This window comes from Chiloscyllium punctatum, chromosome 38, assembly GCF_047496795.1.
Source record: "Chiloscyllium punctatum isolate Juve2018m chromosome 38, sChiPun1.3, whole genome shotgun sequence".
Classification (NCBI taxonomy): Eukaryota; Metazoa; Chordata; class Chondrichthyes; order Orectolobiformes; family Hemiscylliidae; genus Chiloscyllium; species Chiloscyllium punctatum.
Window position 1 is genome coordinate 17,982,226 of NC_092776.1, and position 23,040 is coordinate 18,005,265.

Genomic DNA, 23,040 nt, shown 5'->3' on the forward strand with positions numbered 1-23,040 from the left:
ACTTTGAGCTCAGGTACTGGAGTGGGGCCAACCTGCAAGTTTGAGTCAATGTAGCACTTGAGAACAAATGTCAAGAATCATTGTTAAATATGCTGAAATAACTTAAGTTCTAAGCAGATCTCATTGTGAAGGAACCAATATTAACATTCTGATGAACTACAAGCCGGGAGGAAGGACAAGTGTACTGATTTTTACATTGATCCATTTATATACTGAATTATGCTTTAAGACCAAATTATCAAATTCAACCATTAAAACATTTGAGCCAAAACTCTGTGATGAGGAGCAGCAAAATAAAACCGCACAGATTGCTATCCAATAGCATCAAATGGTCAGGGGTGTCTAACCTGTGGAGAAAGTTGTGTCTGTCAAACTTATCCCAAGAAGAATTCAAAACCTTCAGAAGAAAAATTGCCAAGTAAAAACTGCTCTGCCTACTTCCTAATTGTGAAATGCTACAAATTAAAACAGATTTAGAAAAGGTCTTGCAACAATATTTAACCAATCTGCAGAAAAAGTTACACTTTGAAACACACGTGGCAGCATAAGTTATTTTATCTGAACCTTGACTCCATGTTAGACTCTTGGAATATTTTTCTCCATGAATCACACTGTCAGATGTAAACTTATGTCCAGCAAATAAAAGGGTCTTATTTCATTCGTTTTGAAACAGCCACTAAAGCAAGTCACTGACTCGGGCAGAAGTATGATAATTAATCCCAATTTTCCAGGTAGGCACCTCCAACCAACACCCCACCTTAAAAGAGGTATTGCTTAGGAAATCTGATCTATACTCACTCGTCAAAAAGATATTAAGGGTCCCCTCGATTCCTAATTGCATCGTAGTAACATTACCGCTGGCAGTCTTCAGTAAGAGAAACTAGGCAGGAAGAAAACATTTCATATTCTTCACATCTTTGTGGTCACACAGTGAAACCCTCTTCCAAAGCATTTGTACTTTCCAGCAGAAAATGACACCAGCCAGCTAGATAATTTGGTGAAATAAAAATTCAAGGACAGTTGCAGTACACATTTGCTTGAAAACATGGAAATGCTCCTTTCTTGCCAATAAAAGGCCCTTGGATCAAAAGGGTTGCGGCATTCGTTATTCCTGCAGGGCGTGACCTTTTCTGAACCTAACTGCATACAGCAAAAGAAACTGCAGCCTTAAGGGCTCCAGAAGTACTAATGAATGTATATAAAGTGGGTTGATATTACACAATCATATATCTCAAGGTTGTTGGTGACGCGTTGTTCTACCTTATTTGCAGTTTGAATTTCGCAACCTAAATTACTGCTCAATTTCTCATTTCAAAAATCTCCATTCTATACTTTCTATGGGTCTTAAAAACTACTTGACACCTCCTCCACTTTTCTCCAACAATCTTAAAGCTTTAGAAGTCAAAAGATTATAATAACCAAATCACTACTTCCCGATTTACTTCATTTCTCATTCACTCACTTGGAGATATCTGACAATATATCTCAACTGGAGTACTGTGCATAATTCTGTGTACCACTGGGACAGTGCCATCACCCTGGAGAGGGTACAGAGAAAATTTGCCGAGATGATGTCAAGTATGAGAAAATTCAGTGATGTGGAGAATTTGGAGAAGCTATGAGTATCCTGGGAGTCATAGAGTCATAGAGATATACAGCATGGAAACAGACCCTTCGGTCCAACCCGTCCATGCTGACCAGATATCCCAACACAATCTAGTCCCACCTGCCAGCACCCAGCCCATATCCCTCCAAACCCTTCCTATTCATATACCCATCCAAATGCCTCTTAAATGTTGCAATTGTACCAGCCTCCATCACATCCTCTGGCAGCTCATTCCATACACGTACCACCCTCTGCGTGAAAAAGTTGCCCCTTAGGTCTCTTCTATATCATTCCCCTCTCACCCTAAACCTATGCCGTCTAGTTCTGGACTCCCCGAAAAGACCTTGTCTATCCTATCCATGCCCTCATAATTTTGTAAACCTCTATAAGGTCTCCCCTCAACCTCCGATGCTCCAGGGAAAACAGCCCCAGCCTGTTCAGCCTCTCCCTGTAGCTCAGACCCTCCATCCCTGGCAACATCCTTGTAAGTCTTTTCTGAACCCTTTCAAGTTTCACAACATCGTTCCGATAGGAAGGAGACCAGAATTGCACACAATATTCCAACAGTGGCCTAACCAATGACCTGTACAGCCGCAACATGACCTCCCAACTCCTGTACTCAATACTCTGACCAATAAAGGAAAGCATACGAAATGCCTTCTTCACTATCCTATCTACCTGCAACTCCACTTTCAAGGAGCCATGAACTGCACTCCAAGGTGGGCGCCACGGTGGCTCAGTTGTTATCACTGTTGCCTCACAGCACCAGGGACCCGGGTTCAATTCCCGCCTCAGGTAACTGTCTGTGTGGAGTTTGCACATTCTGTCCGTGTCTGCATGGGTTTCCTCCGGGTGCTCCGGTTTCCTCCCACAGTCCAAAGATGTGCAGGTTAGGTGAACTGGCCATGCTAAATTGTCCATAGTGATAGGTGCATTAATCAGGGGTAAATGTAGGGGAATAGGTCTGGGTGGGTTGCTCTTCGGAGGGTCGGTGTGGGCTTGTTGGGCCCCAAAGGGCCTGTTTCCACGCTGTATGGAATCTAATCTAATCTAATTAATTTCCAGGTCAATAGGTAAACGTTACTTGGATGTCTTGTGGCCAGAAGTTCCTAGCTGAAGTCCCATTCCATGAGCAATGGCCAAATGGTGTTCATAATACAGCTGAACAGGGTGAGTATCAAAGTCTTCCAACACTCATCAATGGTAGGTGGACAGAGCCTTTGCTTTGCTTTGATTTGTCCCAGTTCTCTTTGTATAGGTCTCCTTGATGTCTGGGGAGGACTAGTTCACATCAACAAGTATATGCCTCATCTATAAGAGGGGTAAATGTAGCAACCCTCCAATGCTAAAAAGCATAATAGCATCAAAAAATAACATTGAAAGTTGGCTTTGTTAAATGGTTCAGAACTTCTGTTGGTGATAACACAGCATCATTTGTTGCCATGGAGGTCAGGGCCCTTGTCTGCAGCAACTCTAAGATAAATACTGCATCATAAATTAAAATCATAGCACAACCGCCTGAAGAAGGAGCAGCACTCCGAAAGCTACTGCTTCCAAATAAACCTGTTGGACTGTACCTGGTGTTGTGATTTTTAACTTTGTACACCTCAGTCCAACACCGGCACCTCAAAATCATCATAAATTTGTCCAGTTAAGCACTTAGCTATGGGTACCCTTTTCCCACTGACCATGGAAATATATCCTCTGGCTTGAAGTTTGAATGACAGGTTACTTATTTGGATTTCAAAAATTAGAGGCATTATTTTTAAATCAAATTCTACCTTTAACATTTGCTTTGACTAGTTGTTTGGCCCTGATCTTGCCGGATGCTTTAACATCATTTGTGGCAATATTCAAACTAGACAGCTTCCCCTCTTCTTTCTCAGAATAAATACAAACTATTCAGTTATACTGTTTTTAGACAAAATAATGAATACAAAATTCAACTCAGTTATCTTGTGTGTTGTAACTCTGCTTGAAACAATCTCACTATAGCAGAGTTTAACATATCAAAACAGTGTTACTCATTTCAGATCTGATAAGCATTTGGCATTTTAACATTGCAAGCACATTCCAGTGGCATTTTCAGCCGATGTCTACAATATGCAAATGTAGAAAGATACAAAAGAAATACATTTAATGCTTCTTTTGTATCGTTGTTTTTCTCAACCTTTGCAAAATTGTCCACTTGAACCTGTCTAATTATTCTCCTGGATCTCCCTAACAAGATGAACTCGTGGGCCACAACCCATTACTCACCAGGAACCAAGTTGTCTTTACTAAAGGTGGATTAATATCCATTCAGTGCACATAACCCTGTTAACAACTCAATATGTAACTATTTTCCTATAAACTATGACATGCACATAGTACATCATGATTAAAGTACCAAAGCATAGCTGTAAAATACTGAGAAATCTAACTATACAAGTGCCTTTGATTTATTACAAAGGACAGAGAATACTGACCCAATAACCTGAAAGTAACAGTACATTATTCAGAACGATACAAGTAAGTGATTTACTACAATTTTTTTCTTTGATTAATTTTCACTTAGAGCACAATGGACAAGTTAATCATGCATTATTGAGCTTCACATATGGAATTCAAGGTTTTAAAAATGTTATTTATTGTGCAGATTAGTAAAGAAGAAATGGAAGAGAACCAGGCAGGAAAAAGTATGATCTTTAATACTCATAACAGCATATTCTAATTACAAGGAAATCATCAGCATAAAGCTACTCCTGACAATTGAGGAGTTATACTACTATTATTAAAGATTTTATTTTAGCAACAGTGTGATAGCAGGAATTATCTTTTTAAAAATGGCTTATCCAGGAAGACAGGAATTCCATAAATGTGACAGTGGTCTTGAAAAAATTTAAGTAATCTGCACCATGATCACTACTAAAACATTACTGAAAGTTTCCCTTGGTGCAACTGGAGTCAAAATGTTGTGTGAGTTCAAGGCCTATTTTGGGGCACAAATAAAAATGTTCTGCACCAAACTATTGAATTCAGAGGTAAGACTGCCTCCAGCTGATCTACAACTGGCACCCAATTTATACCTTATGTACACTTTAGGTGCAGAATTACTTCAAAGTGTCACTGTTACATAGGAAAACAAAGCAGCCATTTAACACACATCAAACTCCCACAACAAGAAAGTGACTCATCACAACAAAAACAAAATACAAATAAAATTAAAACAAGGTCATATTGTCTATTCCAAATATTCAGGTGGATGTTTAGGATCTATGGCACAATATAAAAAGTGGCATGCTTCTTGCCTTGACTAATGCAGCTTCCTCAATGAACACTATAAAAATAAACTAAATGGTCAATAAGCTTACTGTCGTTTCTGGGCCCGTTTCAGGGTTTCTGCTATGCTAAGATAATGTCTGCCATATTTGCTCTTATAACGAGACATAGAAATTCATATATTATGATTCCCTTAGAAATATTCCAACACATTGTTTTCTAATTTTTCATGGGATGTCAGTGTCACATCTGATGTCAACATTTATTGTCCACCCCAGTTCCTCAGAGGACAGTTAAGAGTCTACCACCTTATTCAGGGTCTGGAGTTACATGGAGGCCAGACTAGGTAAGGATGAAATATTTTCTATCCTAAAGAACATTAGTGAACCAGAGGTTATTGCAACATTGAATAGTGGTCATTAGGCTAGATAGAGTCATAGAGTCCTACAGCACTGAGATGGGCCCTTTGGCCCAAACAGGTCCATGCCGACCAAAATGTACGTCCACACTAACCCCATTTCCCTCCACTCAGCCGACATCCTTCTAATCCTTTCCTATCCATGTATTTGTCCAAATGCCTTTTAAATGTTGTTAACGTACCTGCTTTAATCACTTCCGCTGGCAGCACATTCCATATGCATACCACTCTCTGTGTAAAAAAGTTACCCTTTTTATTCTTTCTCCTCTAACATTTAACCGATGCCCTCTCATCCTCGATTCCCTAACCCTGGGAAAAAGACTGAGTGCATTCACCCTATCCATGCCTCTCATGATTGTATACACCTCTATACTCTAAAGAAAAAAGTTCTAGCTTGTTCAACCTCTCCCTATAACTCAGACCATTAAGTTCAGGCAACATTCTTGTAAATTTCTTTTGCACACTTTCCAGTTTAATAACACCCTTCCTATAACAAGGTGACCAAAACTGAACATAATACTCAAAGTGCGGCCTCACCAACGTCCTTCATAATTGCAATATAACTTTCCAACCTCTATACTTAATGCCCTGACTGAAAGCCAGTGTGCCAAAAGCCTTCTTCACTGCCCTGTCTACCTATTTCACAGAACTGGGATCTGTTCAACTAATCCTTAAGCTCCTACTTTTCACCATGAAACTGCTACCTTGATTTGACTTTCCAAAATGACTTTCACACATCCTTATTAAACTCTATATGCCATTTCTCGCCCACTTTCCCAGCTGGTGAAGATTCCGCGGCAATTTCTGATAACTTTCCTTACTATCCACAATAATACCTATTTTAGGATCATCAGCAAACTTACTAATCATGCTTTGTACATTATTATCCAAACCATTGATATAGATAACAAACAGTAATGGGCCCAGCACGAACCGGAGGCATTCCACTAGTCACAGACCTCCAGTCTGACAAGCATTTTTCCACTATTACCCTCTGTTTCCTACCATCAAGCCAATTTTACATTCAATTTGCCAGCTGTCCCTGGATTCCATGCGATTTAACCTTCCAGGGCAACCTACCATGTGGAGCCTTATCAAAGGACTTACTGAAATCCATATAAACTATGTCTACTGCCCTGCCCTCATCAACCTTCCTGGTCACTTCATCAATTAACTTTAACAAATTTGTGAGGCATGATCTCCCACTCACAAAGCCATGTTGACTACTCCTTGACTTTCCAAATGCATGTATATCTTATTCCTCAGAATATTCTTAAGTAACTTACCCAACACAGATGTTAAGCTTACTGGTCTATAGTTCTCAGGCTTTTCTTTGCAGGCCTTCTTGACTAATAGCACAACATTCACTACCTTCCAGTCTTCTAGGACCTCACCCGTGGCTAATGATGATGCAAAAATATCAGCCAGGGGCCCCACAATTTCTTCTCTAACCTCTTGCAGTTTTCTTGGATATATCTTGTCAGGACCAGGAGATTTATCCACCTTCATACATTGTAATACATCCAACACCTCCTCTATGTTATATGGACTGTTCCCAAGATATCATCACTAATATCCCCACATTCCCAAGTCTTCATATTTTTCTCCGTGGTAAACACAGAGGAGAAATATTCATTGAGACCCTCACCCATCTCCTGCGGTTCTCCACATACTTGTCACTTTAAGGGGCTGTATTCCCTCTCTAGGATTTTTTCCTTTAATATACTTAAAGTACCACTTTGAATTCACCCTAATCTTCTCAACCGTGGCTATCTCATGCTTCCTTTTCCCCCTTCTCATTTCCTTCTTCAGTAAACTGTTGTATTTCCTGTACACCTCCAGAGATTCCCTTGATCCCAGCTGTCTGTACCTGAGCCATACTTCCTCCTTTTTTCTGGTTAAAGAACCAATATCTCTTGTCACCCAGGGTGCCCTATTCCTACCAATCTTACCTTTCAGCCTCACAGGAACAGGCTTTGAACTCTGCCTATCTCGCTTTTAAAGGCCTCCCACTTGCCAGAGGTCCCTTTGTTTGCAAACAAACTACTCCAATCAACCTCAGCAAGCTCTTATCTAATTCCATCAATTTTCGCTGTGCCCCAATTTAGAACTTAAACCTGTGGACCAGTTTGGTCCCTCTCCATAACTATTTTAAAATTAATAGAACTATGATCACTGGTCCCAAAGTGTTTCCCCCACTGTCACCTCCGTCACCCGTCCCGCTGTATTTCCCAAGAGTAGGTCAAGTTTTGCCCTCTCCCGAGTAGGAACCTCTATATATGCTTGAGGGAACTTTCCTGAATGCACTTAAAAAATTCCACCTCATTTAAGCCCTTAATGCTCTGGCAAACTATCCCAGTTTTTTTAAAAAATTGTACTCAAATTTCAACATTTGTTATGGTGGGATTTGAACCCATGTCTGCAGGACATTAGGTTGTGGTTCGTCCAGATGATACTAAAATAGGTGGGGAAGTAAATTGGAATGATGAAATCAGAAATTTACAAATGAATATGGATAGAATTGGGGAATGGGCTGAAATTTGGTAGACAACATTTAACGTGGATAAATGTGAGGTTATCAATTTTAGTCAGAGGAATACAAAGGCAACATATGATCTAAATGGAAAGTGCTTCAGTAAAGAGGGATCTGGATGCCCTTGTGTATGAATCGCAGAAAACTAGTATGCAGGTACAGCGGGTAATAATGAAAAGAAATGGAATGTTGGTATTTATTGAGAAAGGAATAGAGGGTACAAATCAGTGAAATCACATCTGGAGTACTGTGTGCAGTTTTGATCCCTTTAGTGGAGGAGGGATGCAGTCGTATTGGAAGCAGTTCAGAGGAGATTTACTAAATTGATTCGAGAGAGGAGGGGTTTGTCTTATAAAGAGAGTTTGAGCAGTTTAGGCCTGTACTCTCTGGAGTTCAGGAAAATGACAGGAGACCTAAATGACATATATACCATGCTAAAAGGGATTGACAAAGTAGGTACAGAAAGGATGTTTCCTCATATGGGGCAATCTAGATTGAGGGGCAGTTTTAGTATAAGGGGCAGCAGATTTAAAACAAATGAGGAGAAATGGCATTCACTATCCCAGAGTGTGCTGGATTCTGGAACATTGGGTAAATTTAAGGAGGAGACAGACAAATGTTTAATTTGTTAATGGGTTTATGCTGAGTGGGCAGTAAAGTGGAGATGAGCCATGATTGCATTAAATGGCAGGACAGATTTGAGGGGTTGAATTGCCTACTCCTGCTCCCAGTTCTTAAGTTCTCTTACTACGACCTCTCCAATTGTGACAATGTAGCATATAAGTCTTTCACTGTATAACAACAAGAAATGATGCAAATAGTTGATAGTTGCTAATAGTTTGAGTGACAGCACCAAATTGCTCACAAATGTTACTAAGCATCTAAGTATACTTTAGGGGAACACAAATGGCTATTATGTTAACGTGTGGTTAGTAACTTAGTTTAGTTCTCAAATATTCAAGCTAATTACGGCAATAAATCTTAATATTGCAATTGACATTAATAAATAAAGATTTCCTGACTGTAACTGCTTGTGTGAACAGGAAAAGCCATGTTTCAGATGATACAAACTCAAACACAGAAGGGCCACAAATGTTCAAGCTGGCTCTAAATGAATAGTTTGGATTTTTTTCCGAGTGGTACAGCATCCATCCAGGCATTTAGCAGGTCTAATTTCACACTTCACTTGCCTTACAGTGCCTAGGAGATTACTTTTAAATTGCTCTCCGTTTTCTAGTGATAGATTGGGGACTGCATTGTGTTTATTGGAAAAGGCTGCAGACACTGCTGCAGCATTGTGATAACATAGAAATTGGTATTGGACTCAGAGAGATCCCACTTAACCTTGTGATCTCAGCTCAAAGAGCACTGCATCTTATCCTTGCAACCCAACTGATGATTAATAGTTTGGAACAGCCAAAGGGTCTTAAAGCTTAATACATTTTGAATATAAAACTGTAGATATATAATGAAGTTGTACTTTGCAAAAAACATTCCTTTTTTCTTTAAAGAATTCACATTTGCATTGCATTTCATTATACCTCGGAAATATTTTCAAGCATTTCACATATAATAATAAAAAAAATCACTTATTTAGCACCTTTCATAACCTAAAGTGTTTTAAGTATTTGGTCATAATTGCAAGTCAGGAAATGTAAGCTAAATCAGCTAACTGGCACAACAAGCTCCACAATCAGCAATGTTACAATGATCAAATATGATTTTCTGATGTTGATCGAGGAATAAATATCAGCCAAGACATTGTGGAGAACACTCCTGGCTTTCTTGAAATTGCACCATCAGGTATTTCACATAGAATAAAGAGGACAGACAGGTCCCTCTGACAAGGCAAAAGTGAGGACTGCAGATGCTGGAAACCAGAGTCTAGATTAGAGTGGTGCTGGAAAAGCTCACAGTTCAGGCAGACAATGCAGCACTCCTTCAGTTCTGTACTAGATATGTCAGCATTAAACATTGTGCTCAACAAATGTTGAAGTAAAACATTAACAAACACCATTGGATTTAGAGGCGTGTGTTTTCAACAGAGCCACAGCTGACACGTTATTTATACTTCATATACATATTATTTACAGAAGGGCTTCAAAGTACAGCTGTTATGTGGGGAATCACATCAATCATTCTGCACTCAAACTACCACAACAAGGTAAAGTTGAATTACTGGTTTAAGCAGTTTTTACTGGTATTTGTTGTAGGTTGAATACCTGTCAGGACAAGGGAAGCAACTCCAACTCTGCTTTAAATACTGTAACACCAGAAAAGTTAAAACAGATGAGCATGGCATCTGTTTTAAGATAAGGACACACAAGGGTAGATATCAACAGATGTATACACACGCTGATTTTTTTTCCCTAAGAGGTAAGTATCTGGAATTCCCTTTCCCAAAGGGTAGTGAATGTAAAATGTTCAATATTTTTATGGTAAAGATAGATAGATTCTTGATAACAGGGGAATGAAAGGTTATCCAACACATGAAGGAACATAGAGTTGAGATTAAAATCAGAGGAGCATGAAGCTTATTGAATGATGGATCAGAATCGAACGGCCGCTTGTTTATACGTTTACTGGTTTGGTACTGCACACCACTAAGAATCCCAAGTGTGCTCTGTGCTGTCTGATCACGTATAGTAGAGGCCCTATAGTAGACACTGGCAACAGACAGAAAAGAACACAAGTCAAAGCTCTTCTGTGAGCCATGGTTTAAGATGAACAATAGGAAGTTGGGCTCCGCTTTTAGTCTCTTACATAAAACCTGGATACTAGAGCAAGCAAGTAGCAGAGTTGTACAGTCTTGGTTCCGCTTCCTGGTCAACTGTAGGACTGTACATCAGCATAACTCAACTCTTTAAGGCCAGAGGGAAGTGGGAACTTAAGGAAAAGCAATCTTACAGGATCAGCACAATAAGACCTTTTTTATCTGCCATAATAGCCTCATGCAACAACATCCTGGACACCGGACAGTAAATGCATCATCCAAATTTAAAGGGGAAGTTATCTTTTTAGGGCTGTGAGGATGACTTAAGTCAGAAAGGAGACAATTTGTGTAACAAGTGAAGCCATACCCTGTATAAGGTGTGAAAAATTAAGAACGACACATCACAGTAGGAAACCATTCAATGCATTACGCCTTTGGAAAAATTCACCAATTCATTTCAACCCTTTTCAATTCCTCAAAGCCCTGTAATTATATTTCCTTGTCAAGTATTTATCCAATTCTCTTTCGTATGTTACTACAGAATCTGCTGCCACAAACATCAATTTGTTCCTGATCACCACACTCATAACCTCATGAAACTTCAACTCAAGAGCATAACCCTTTCCTTCTGACATATATCACTGGTTCCTACACAGTGCCCATTCGGGCAGGTATCCTTCTCAAAATCTTTCACAATGTCTCAAAGATAACCTTCACCCTGGCACCAGTTGAGTTAGTGCTCTCAGAAACATCTATCCATCAATCCTCCAACACCTCAATGACCATTTTTTCCCTACAATTTGATATGCTCCCCAGTTGGTTGCCATTATTGTGCTTCTGACTGTGTAAAGCTGAAATAGAGCCACAGAGCTTCACAGCACAGAAACAGACCTTTCAGTTGAACTTATCCATACCGAACAGATATCCTAAATTAATCTAGTCCCACTTGTCAGCATTTGGCCCATATCCCTCTAAATTCTTCCAATTCATATACCCATCCAGATGCCTTTTAAATGTACCAGACTCCACCACTTCATCTGGCTGCTCATTCCACATCCACATCACCCTCTGCCTGAGTTCCCTTTTAAATCTTTCCCCTCTCATCTTAAACCTAAACCCTCTAGTTTTAGACTCCGCCACTCCAAGAAAAAGGCCTTGTCTATTTACCCTATTCATGCTCCTCATGATTTTATAAACCTCTATAAGGTCACCCCTCAGCCTCCAAGGCTGTAGGGAAAATAGCCCCATCCCCAAATGTTGTCATCAGTATTCAGTGCTAAAAACTGGTTTCAGCGTGTTACACTCTCAGAGGACTCTTGCTCTTTCTGCTTATTTATATCTTGCCAAATTGCCACCCACTCACTATTCTCCTGAATTCTCTGCAGCTGCAGGATGATCAACTCCTGAAGAGTGTGCTTCAGGGAATTCTCAACCTCCTACATATCCTTCAGTGATTGCAACCACTCCTTAACTTAGGAACCCGAGTTCAGTTTGAGGTAGATCTTTTATTTGTGGTTACTTCAGACAGACAAATCATTTTGGATTTTCCATATGATGGACAAGAGTTCTTAGCTGACCCATCATTTTGTGTAATAATCAACCTACCCTAGACAACATATACTCTTAGTTTAATATGTCCTGAGACTTGCATACTTTTATCCAGTAACATACTATATGAACTACTTACAAGTCAATTCCTTCTTTCACCAAATTCTCATTCTCACTTCATCTAGCAGATAATCCTGGCTCCGTTGTCCATCAAACTTCAAGCAGTCAGTTGAGAAAGTAGATAATATACAATTGAAATTCAATTATAAGTTCCCTGACATGTAACATGAAACGACGTCGTTCCCTGATTTTTTTGACTAGTTGATGCTATTAGTATAGCAATCATTGTTGCAACACAACTGGCACATTTTCAAGTCTTCTGTCCAACACTTTTTTTCAAAAGTTTGCTGTTCACTACTGACATGAGGTTCATGTTGACATCTGACTGGTTGACAGTAATGACATGATTCATAAGGTGATATGAAATTATAATAATGGTCAACTTCAATACTGGTGCACCCCTTCTTGTATTTAATTCATTTATAGGATATGGGCATTGCTGGCTAGGTCAACACTTATTGCCATTGTGATATAATGACAATTTGTATTGGGTATAGTAGTAAATCTTACCTAGCTGGTTTTCAATGCTCCCATTAATTTCAAAATTTTTACATCTGCTTAAAGATCTTTCAGTGATTTAAGTCAAGCCTTCCAAAACCTCACCTAGATCTTCAACCCAGCATGTGCCCTCTCCTACAACTCAGAAATACTATGTATCCTTCACCTTAGTGGAAAGGCTTCAAACCAACGCAGGCCAACATTCTGAAATTCACCTCTGAAACTCCTTGCCTTGCTGTTTCAATCAGCCCCTTCAAATCCCTCCTCAAATTTCCTCTTCCCAATTTCTATTTCATAGCCAATCTGCTTTGTAAAACATCCAAAGATATTCTGTAACAAGAAGTAGGTGCCAGCTTTTGTTCCTCCTGTTAATTAACTTCACTGAACTTATCAATGTTCCTTCCATACAAGATTATGCTATTAGGTTTATAAAGGAGCACATAATGTTCCATAAGTATCAAAGACAGCACCACAAACTTGCTTCTAAGTTAAAAATTATATTTACATAAAGATCAGGAAAGTCAGATAGCTTTAAACAAAATAAAATCTCAAACAGTGATTTGGGGCTCCAATGACAATTGGATTTATACTTTAAAATTATGAGTTCACTGCATATTTTAAGCACTTCAACTTCAGGAAAAGTGCTGAATAAGAAGTTAAACTACAGTAACCTTTTGCTGGTATTACCTGAGTTGAGTTACACCAGCCCTTGGGAACTGACTTACCATTGGTTCTTTCTCCCAATGGATAACTATCTGGCTTACCACCAAAACTCAGTTTTTAAAAGTTAAACATTCTTGTATTTGCTCTGTTAAAATTGAGCAAACCACTACAACGACTTTATCTGTTCTGTTTTAGTTTATTTCAACGCACCAAGATGTGAATATTTGAAAGTCAGTTATCAAAAGTTAATTGGATTGCCTTGCAATTTGTAGAACTTGACTGATTTCTAAGCAGGTCATTATACGATGTAAACATTTTACAAATTAGGTCCCCCTAACTTCTGAATGACCTGGCTATAGCAGGAGGGTGGTGGAAGCAGATTCAATAGTAACTTTCAAAATAGAATTGGATATATACTTGAAAACCTACCTTCTGCAGTGCAAAAAGGAAAGAAGAGGACACTAGAAGCAACTGAGTGACTCTTTCAAAACATAACAATAGACTTCTCTGCTGTAGGATTCTGTGATTCTAAGGCCTACTGTACAGTACAATGTGTACTCTGCCTCAACAAAAAGATCAAGTATTCATTTGAAGGGAAGGATGATAATCTTGCACTCCAAAAACACAGTCAAGAAAACTTACTAGAGAGTACTTAAAGGAGAAAGTGAAGACTGCAGGTGCTGGAGATCAGAGTCGAGAGTGTGGTGCTGGAAAAGCATAGCAGGTCAGGCAGCATCCGAGGAGCAGGAGAATCGACGTTTCGGGCATAAGCCCTTCATCAGACTTCTCTTCTACCCCTCTTTTGTTAAAATACTCCTCAAAACTTACCATGCTGACCATGGCTGAGTGACAGAAAAGCTTTCTTTCTCATTTTTTTGTTGCTCTTGCTCGTTGGGTTGTTTTATGACAATAAATAGAGGTGCTGTGTAAAAGTACGTTGCTGGATACTGGGTAAAGCAGCAATAGCTAAAGCCCTGCTTCAAGCCTGATGAAGGGCTTATGCCCAAAATGTCGGTTCTCCTGCTCCTTGGATGCTGCCTGACCTGCTGCGCTTTTCCAGCACCACATTCTCGATTCAGATATTATCAAAGTACTTTAATTGCATCTTAGCAGCCCGACAGAACTTAACATATGCATATTAAGAAGGCTGATAATGTTATCCTCCCTGAGTTTCAATTAATCAGTTAACTCGTTTGCTGACTTGCTCGTGTCTGCCTTTTTTAACAAACATGCTCTTTTCTGATTCAGAACCATCCTTATCTGTCTTTCTATTTTTACTACTACTTCGGAAACCCCCACCCTGCCTCTCTACTACTTTAAAAGGCTCCCAAAAGAGATGTGGCAGATGAATAATATATAATTTGAAATAACTACTAATTGCATTTTTAAATGCAAAGTCGAAGAAATCATACCTGCATTCAACAATGTACAAAGGTGATAAATTTCGATAATGTTGAAGATTTTAAGTTTTATTCTTCCCCATTTCAACACAACCGACAATTAAGGCTTGCAAGTTAATTCTGAATTAGGAAATTTTGCAAAAAACACTTTACCACTATGGATAGGACACAGATGAAGATCCCACTTGCAATGGAATAAATTGCCGACTATTGGGATTAGAATAAAACAAACGGGAAAAAAATTGACAATCGAAATTCATAGGAGAAAACAGCAGATTAGAAAGGTTGTGCAACTCAACTCAGTTCATCCTAAAATCACAGATCTAAATCTTTGTTTATAGATTGCAGGGCTTCAACTTTTGCTGTTTTCCCCAGCATTCAACAACTCACATTTACACAGCACCTTTATTTACTGTAATAAAACAACCCAACTAGCAAGAGCAACAGAGAAATGAGAACAAAAGCTTTTCTGTCACCCAGCCATGGTCAGCACGGTAAGTTTTGAGGAGTATTTTAACAAAAGAGAGGTAGTAAGGAAATTCCAAAACAAGGGTCAAAGCAGCTGAAGGCACAGCCACCAATACAGAGGAACCCCGATTATCCGAATGTCGATTATCAGAATTTTGGATTATCCGAACAAGACCGCAAGGTCCCGATGCTTAGCTAAACAGTGTTGTCAGGCATTTTATTGTCCAAACAAAATACTCCCCACCCGTAGCATTTGGATAATCAAGGTTCCTCTGTAATGGAATAGTGAAAATTAGACATGTGAAAGAAACTAGAATCAGAAGAGCACAAGGATTTCAAAAGCTTTTCAGACTAAAGGGTTACATAGACAGTAAGGGATCAGCTCATGGAGGGATACAGAAACTGAGACAAATGTTCCATTAAAACTGAAGGGGTGAATAAGATAATAAATTCCAATAATTGCCAAAAACTCTCTGATTTTAATCTTAAACTCATCTTTTTGTTAATCTGAATCTGTGCTCTTTTCTCTGTCAGTGGTTTTATTTGAAGCGGCACTTCTCTATTACCTTCAATTCCTCTGCATTCCGTCCTTTCGTGGATGAAAGTGTCTCAGCTTCTTCACTCCTTACAACTCAGTCCTGAACTAAAGAGTCAGTCTCCTCTCTCATCATGTCCTTGATCTGAAGTTTCTTCTTTTTTATCTTGGTTGTGCAGAATGAGACACAGTACGCAAGATATGTTTCAAACTAGGGCACTATGCTGTTCAAACATGATTGCTTCCAATACATTGTCCACAAACTGTTGGCTATTTGGTGTACTATTCTATTTGCTTTGCTAATTGTTTTATGATAAGTATGAATTTTATAAATACACATATAACCAATGCTTCATATTTTTGTGTTAAGGCAATGAAACCTGATAACACATTACTGCATCTTAAAATCTATTTAAAAGTATTCCACCTGTTATGAAAATTCTATAAGACAAATATTTAACACAGAAAGTGACAACGTAACAAATCCTGTCACACAGTAAGCTGAAAAGGAGTTCAAACTGAATCTTTGCCCCTCCATTTACTACTTTCCTTCCTTTAACACTTGGTCCCAGGCAGGACAAAGAGAAGTGTTTTGGGTCTGGTGACCTTTCCACAGATCTGAGGAAGGGTCACCGGACCTGAAATGTTAACTCTGATTTCTCTGCCAAATGATGCCAGACTTGCTGAGTTTTTCCAGCAACTTTTGGTTTTGTTTCTGATTTACAGCATCTGGAGTTCTTCCAGTTTTATTTAGGATAAAGTGGAGCTAGTTTGCTTCTGACTGCTTTAAACAAAGATGACAGTTGAAGCACAAAGTATCAACTACTGAACTGGCACACGTAATTAATTAGTAAAATAAATCACCTTACAAAATGCTTGAATCTGAACACCTTACAAATGACAGTTTACAAATTCTAATATTTACAGTATTCTTCGGCAGCTGTCAACTGTCTCCTAATACCCTTTTTGGTACCTGTGACAATTTCGTGGAAACAGATAAGTAAGGCACGGCGACATTCACAGTGTTTTCCTTCCACCTTCTTTCAGAGCAAACTGTCAGAGTGAGAGATGTGGAAGATTGCCAACATGTGACCAGATTGACAATGCTACCGTTATTATACATTAGCCTGTGCAAACATTGGAGGGAGCTGCCAATGAAGAAACTTAATTCATTTATTGTGGCAAAACCAAACGTGACAAAACATGACCCTTGCCATAGAAGAGCTTGTTTGGTCATCTGGGCGCAAGAGCTGCTGTGGGTCTACTCTCCTGTGATTCAGATTGCATAATAGCCAAAGGAAAAGTGTCTGTCAACTCCAATCTTGCAACTCCTTAGCCCAATGGATTGCCACACTTGCTCAGCCAGCAGATTGAAAAGCCAATTTCACACAGCTATAGATAGAGACTCTGCCCCTTTCTCAAGGAACAACGCAGAGAACACCAGGACCATCATGGGCACAATTTCCATTTAAGTTTAGTACACATGTTTAGGAGATAGGGAAGGATCCTTTGATACAAAGTTATAACATAAAGTTTTCACTGGTCTCTGTGCTATTGGAAAGATGCTGTGAAACTTGAAAGGGTTCAGAAAAAATTTACAAGAATGTTGCCAGGGTTGGAGGGTTTGAGCTTATAGGGAAAAGCTGACTAGACTGGGGTTATTTTTCCTGGAGCCTTGGAGACTGAGGGGTGACCTTACAGAGGTTTATAAAATGATGTGGGGTATTGATAAGGTGAATAGACAAGGTCTTTTCCCCAGGATTGGGCATGTCCAAACCTAGAGGGCATAGGTTTAAGGTGAGAGGGGAAAACTTTAAAAGAAACCTAAGGGCCAACTTTTTCATGCCCAGGATGGTTTATGTATAGGATGAGCAGCCAGAGGAAGTAGTGGAGGCTGGTACAATTACAACATTTAAAAGGCAACTGGGTAGTTATATTAATAGGAAGAGTTTAGAGGGGTATGGGCTAAATGCTGGCAAAGGGAACTAGATTTACTCAGGATATCTGGTTGGCATGGATGAGTTGGACCAAAGGGTCTGTTTCCATGCTGTATATTTCTTTGACTCTAAGACAATGACACTTACTAATTCTACTAGAATTTACTTCTAGATTAATGCACTGATCTCAGCATCCAGGAAACCATGACAAACAATGCAGGATTACTAGTAAAACATCCGCATGCACTCAGGCCTAAAATCCTAAATGGACATGTCAAGACTGATAAAGATGTAACAAACTTCTTAAACAGTTTTCGCCCAAGAAATCATCAAGATGGAATGTTGACTCTCTGTGCAAGGTGACAACGTCACAGTATGTCTTAATTTAGATATTGAATCAGGATGTATTTTTTGTTTTCCTGTTTTCCGAAGATCTGATTGCTTTTGGTGGAACAATGCACACTGCTGAGACCCATAAATAATGAAGATACATTTCAGTATTTATCCAACCCCTATGACTCAGCAGGCAATGCATAATTTCATTTCTAAACTTTGCTTCCTATCCCACGTCCCTCACATCACCAAAACTACTAATTTCCACATCTACAAAATGCCTACCTCAGCCCCCATGCCATAACCCGCATGTGTGCTTTCCACTTCCAGTTTTGATTATTCTAACATAGTTGCATCTGGCCCTCTTATCTGTATTCTGTGAATTCCACCAGGCCCAAATTGTAACTGTCCTGCATTCAAAGATTTAAAGCTCTCACCTTCAAATTTCTCCTTCCAAAATTCTCACGCTCTATTTGAATAAAAGCAAGTTAATACAATGTTACATGGGACTGTGATGCTTTTGGATCACGGTCTCGGTTTTAGTTTTTCTGACTTCTGCACTCAGGCAAGAGAGGAGAAAAACAGAGCTAACGGTGCATCTTGCTGCCAATATGCTTGCTAATTTATAAGCATTTAAGGATGTAAGGTAAGTATAGGATTGTCAGATACACCAGCAGTCTGACATCCCAGCCTCTGCAGTCCTCATTATCTCCAACTAAAGGATAACCAACTGAGTGAGGGTCAGCTGACATCCTTCTTCATCATTTGACACTTGGATGTGAAGAAACCATTGTTTAAAAAAACGTGAATTACACAGAAATCATTTTATCTTTGAAGACTGAGGTAATTTTACAGCTTTTCAGTGATTCAACCCAAAACAGGTATGGTCAGCAGCAGACTGCACGATGAAATAACCTCTGTTCAGCATTTAATCTTCTTTTGCTGACCAGGTAATTTACTGAAAGAGTTTGCTGCAGAGTACTGCAGGATCTTGACTTTGCTGAATGAACAGAGATAGTACCAAGTCCTGCAATGTCACTGGGAGACAGGAGTTTCATTACAGAATCACGTGCAAAATTGAACGTGGAAAAATCATAATTTTATAGTTTGTCCATTTTGCAAAGTTAACAGTCATGCTTTAAATTTGCTTCTCATGAATATGACAATGTTCCTTTCTCGTTATTTCCTCATTTTTGAACTTTCTCTTCAGATGTCACTTGGCATTACTAAAATACAGTTCCATGGAAAACAGCTTGCATGAAACGTATTGGTATTCGTTCACCAAAATCCTGCATGTGAATTGGTTGTTCAATCATGGAGCTAATCACAGCTAAGTTTCATCCCATTCTTACCAGCATCCACAAAGAATATCTATCTCTAGTATGGGGAGTAGTTGACAGTGGGAACCATTCTCTGCCCTCATATCGGTATGTTGCTGCATCCTTTAATATCACTTTGGCTCAGATTGAATCTAACACTTTCCTGTTCTGTATCAATCCATGATGGCAGGCATACATCAACTCAACCATCCATTCAGTGAGTTCAAGGCAACCACACATGAAGGAAGAGCTAATGATGGGTCCTTCAATGACTTTGCTCTATGTACTTGCTCAGTAGTAGAGCCTGATGATAGTTTTGAGACCTCTGACCTCCCAATCAATGCTGACAACTTCAAAACATAAGAAAAGCCAATATGAGAGTAAATTTCTAAATTTTAAACATCAAAACTAGTAATCTTGTACCACTGTTATTCAAATACTGGTTCAAACCAGGTTCTGCTTACTTAATACCTGCACCACAAACAAATTCAACAATATTTGATACTCCAGAAAAAAGTGGATCTTTAAAGTTCCAGACCTCACAACTCTTTATCAGGGCAAGTACTTAAGGCAGCGTGAATAATTTATTTTGGAAGTGTGGGAGATGCATGCCAGAAACCAGACTAATCAAGCACCAGGCTGGCCTCTGGAGGCTGACCACAAGTTTACTTCATCAGCTATTTATTAACATGTGTTGACAACTGGCACTGGTGCAAAAACATAGCTCGTATTGTCAATTCAAACAATACCAGATTCAGTGTATTAGAGATATTCAGTAATATTTAATTGAAGGTCACTACCATGAGGGTGGAACTGGCTGGAGTTGCTCCCTTGCATCTTTATAATCAATTCTTTCGCACCCAATTCATGCTTACAAACACATATTCCAAACTGAAAACTCAGAATGCAAACCATTTGATACAAAGTACAGTGGTTTTACACATTGGTGAAGAAAAGGTAAATTAAAATGGTATTACAGAATACAATCATAAATTCTATGTAAAGTCCCTCCTTCCTGCTCTGGTAAATAATCCAATCATATCATAAAGTTGATTCACCAAGGAACCAGGGGGAAAAAATGACTGACCATGCTGTGTAGAATTTCCAGAATATTTACACAAGGATCGGTGCTGGGTCCACTTATTTTCATCATTTATAGAAATGATTTGGATGTGAGCATAGAGATATAGTTAATAAGTTTGCAGATTACACCAGAATTGGAGATGTAGTGGACAGCGAAGGTTACCTCAGATTACAATAAGACCTTGATCAGATGGGCCAGTGGGCTGAGAAGTGGCAGATGCAGTTTAATTCAGATAACTGTGAGATGCGGCACTTTGGGAAAGGGAATCTTAGCAGGACTTATACACTTAATGGTCAGGTCCTAATGGAAGTGTTGCTGAACAAAGAACAAGAGCAGGTTCAAAACTCCTTGAAAGTGGAGTCACAGGTAGATAGGATAGTGAGGAAGGCGTTTGGTATGCTTTCCTTTATTGGTCACAGTATTGAGTATGGGAGCTGGGAGGTCATGTTGTGGCTGTACAGGACGTTGGTTTGGCCACTGTTAAAATATTGCGTGCAATTCTGGTCTCCTTCCTATCGGAAAGATGTTGAGAGACTTGAAAGGGTTCAGAGAAGATTTACAAGGATGTTGCCAGGAATGGAGGATTTGAGCTATAGGGAGAGGATGAACAGGCTGGGGCTGTTTTCCCTGGAACGTCGGAGGCTGAGGGGTGATCTTATAGAGATTTATAAAATCATGTGGGGCATGGATTGGATAAATCGACAAAGTCTTTTCCCTTGGGTCGGAGGGTCCAGAACTAGAGGGCATAGGTTTAGGGTGAGAAGGGAAAGATATACAAGAGACCTAAGGAGCAAATTTTTCACACAGAGGTTGTAACGTGTATGGAATGAGCTGCCAGAGGAAGTGGTGGAGGCTAGTTCGATTGCAACATTTAAAAGGCATTTGGATGGGTATATGAGTAGGAAGGGTTTGGAGGGATATGGGCCGGGTGCTGGCAGGTGGGACTAGATTAGGTTGGGATGTCTGGTCGGCATGGACGGGTTGGACCGAAGGGTCTGTTTCCATGCTGTACATCTCTGTGACTCTACTCTTCTGGCATCCCTCTTTTAGATATGCAAAGGGAGTATAACATAATGGGAAACGTTTTTAAGAAAGTAATTAATAGTATCCACATGTTGATGCACATATAAATTTAATTTTGATATTTCTTCTCAGCCTTGAGATGTAACTAACAACTAGAAAAATTCCCGCAAACATCTTTCTTGACCAAACACAGAACAAGATGAAACCTGGAATGCCCCTGGTCTGACCACCTCAAATAATCAAGATGTAGAGTGTCAGTTGGCTGTTCAACCATGGGGCTAATTACAGGGGAGCTGTAATTCAATCCCTGCCAGCATCCACAAAGAAAAACAGTTATCAGGGAAACTAATGCAAAGATCTGTTTTCTCAATTCAGCAAGGGAACTTCTTATTGTCAAATAATGACGTCTGATCAGAATGAGGACAAAGTTCAAGCTATCAAGCCCATTTCCACTCAAATGACTAAGTGTAAAAATAAACCTCTGAGAACTGCCTGGTACCAATGTGTACCCCTTCAGCTGTGGTCATTGCCAATCTTTGTGCTTCATGGGTCCTTGGGTCTCCATTTACAATCTGTCAATGGAATACTAAGTACATTGCTGTTTGGTGCCTTTCATTAGCTATTCCACAATTGCAGGTACAAGTAATCCAATTAGGAAGCAGGCTTATGACACATTTAATCCGGATGATAATACTCTTCCCAGTACTTAATCTTGAGAAAAGTGACATTTACAGATGATCGTTTTATGAGGAAATTCAGAAACATAGTCACCAATTACCTAAAGTGATGGGATAAAATTCCAGAATGTCAATCTGATATAATGATTGAACATAACCATCCAAAATCTGCAAATCCCGATTTACAGGTTGGAATCACAAAACTCTATGGATTATTTTTGGATCCACTATCATTCCATTATTATTCTAATGAACTTTAGCCCCATTTTTTACCTTTTCTCCTGAAGGCAGCCCCTAGCTGCTGGGACACAGTTCTATTGGTTCACCCAAATTTTTTTTGCTCCTGTGTGGCATGATGGGGTGACCTTGCAGGGGGAACAAAGATGACCAACTCAGAAGATAGCCACACCTTCCCAGCAGTAATAAACTGCTAAGATCCTGGCCTGTTGTTGTACAAATCAGCATCTGTACTCCTTCTAACAACCACACTCCCAGAACAGATCAACTAACAACAAGGAAAGGGAAACAACCATAGTATGACCTTGGTGACCGAGGTAAACTCACAAAGATTCTCTGTCCTGTATTCTTTATTCGGAGAGATTCAGACTATGCAGGTTTAGTATCTTCAGGCTTCATACCATCACTGAGCTCTCAGTGTGAATGCGCTACAAACCAGATATTGAGCTTTCATTTTATGCAATAATCAAAGCAGCCATTGTAGGAGACTGGAGGAGGAGATCCGGATCAAACTGCACGGGACTGAAAAAGCTTTCAAAATAATTGAGAAGCAGATTATTTGCACTGGGAAGCTAATGCACTCATAAGTAAAGGATCTGTTGATGTAAACTCACTACAAACCTCTGGTAACTCTTGTGTTACCTTTTATATTCTAAGTTAACCTTTC

The 23,040-nt window shown here is 39.4% G+C and overlaps 1 protein-coding gene across 5 annotated transcripts in view; it reads right to left on the minus strand.

Annotated features, from left to right (window-relative positions):
• The window catches only part of gpam (glycerol-3-phosphate acyltransferase, mitochondrial), a 92,448-nt gene that overhangs the window by 61,468 nt on the left and 7,940 nt on the right, over positions 1–23,040 (minus strand). The gene's annotated exons all lie outside the window — the stretch shown is intronic.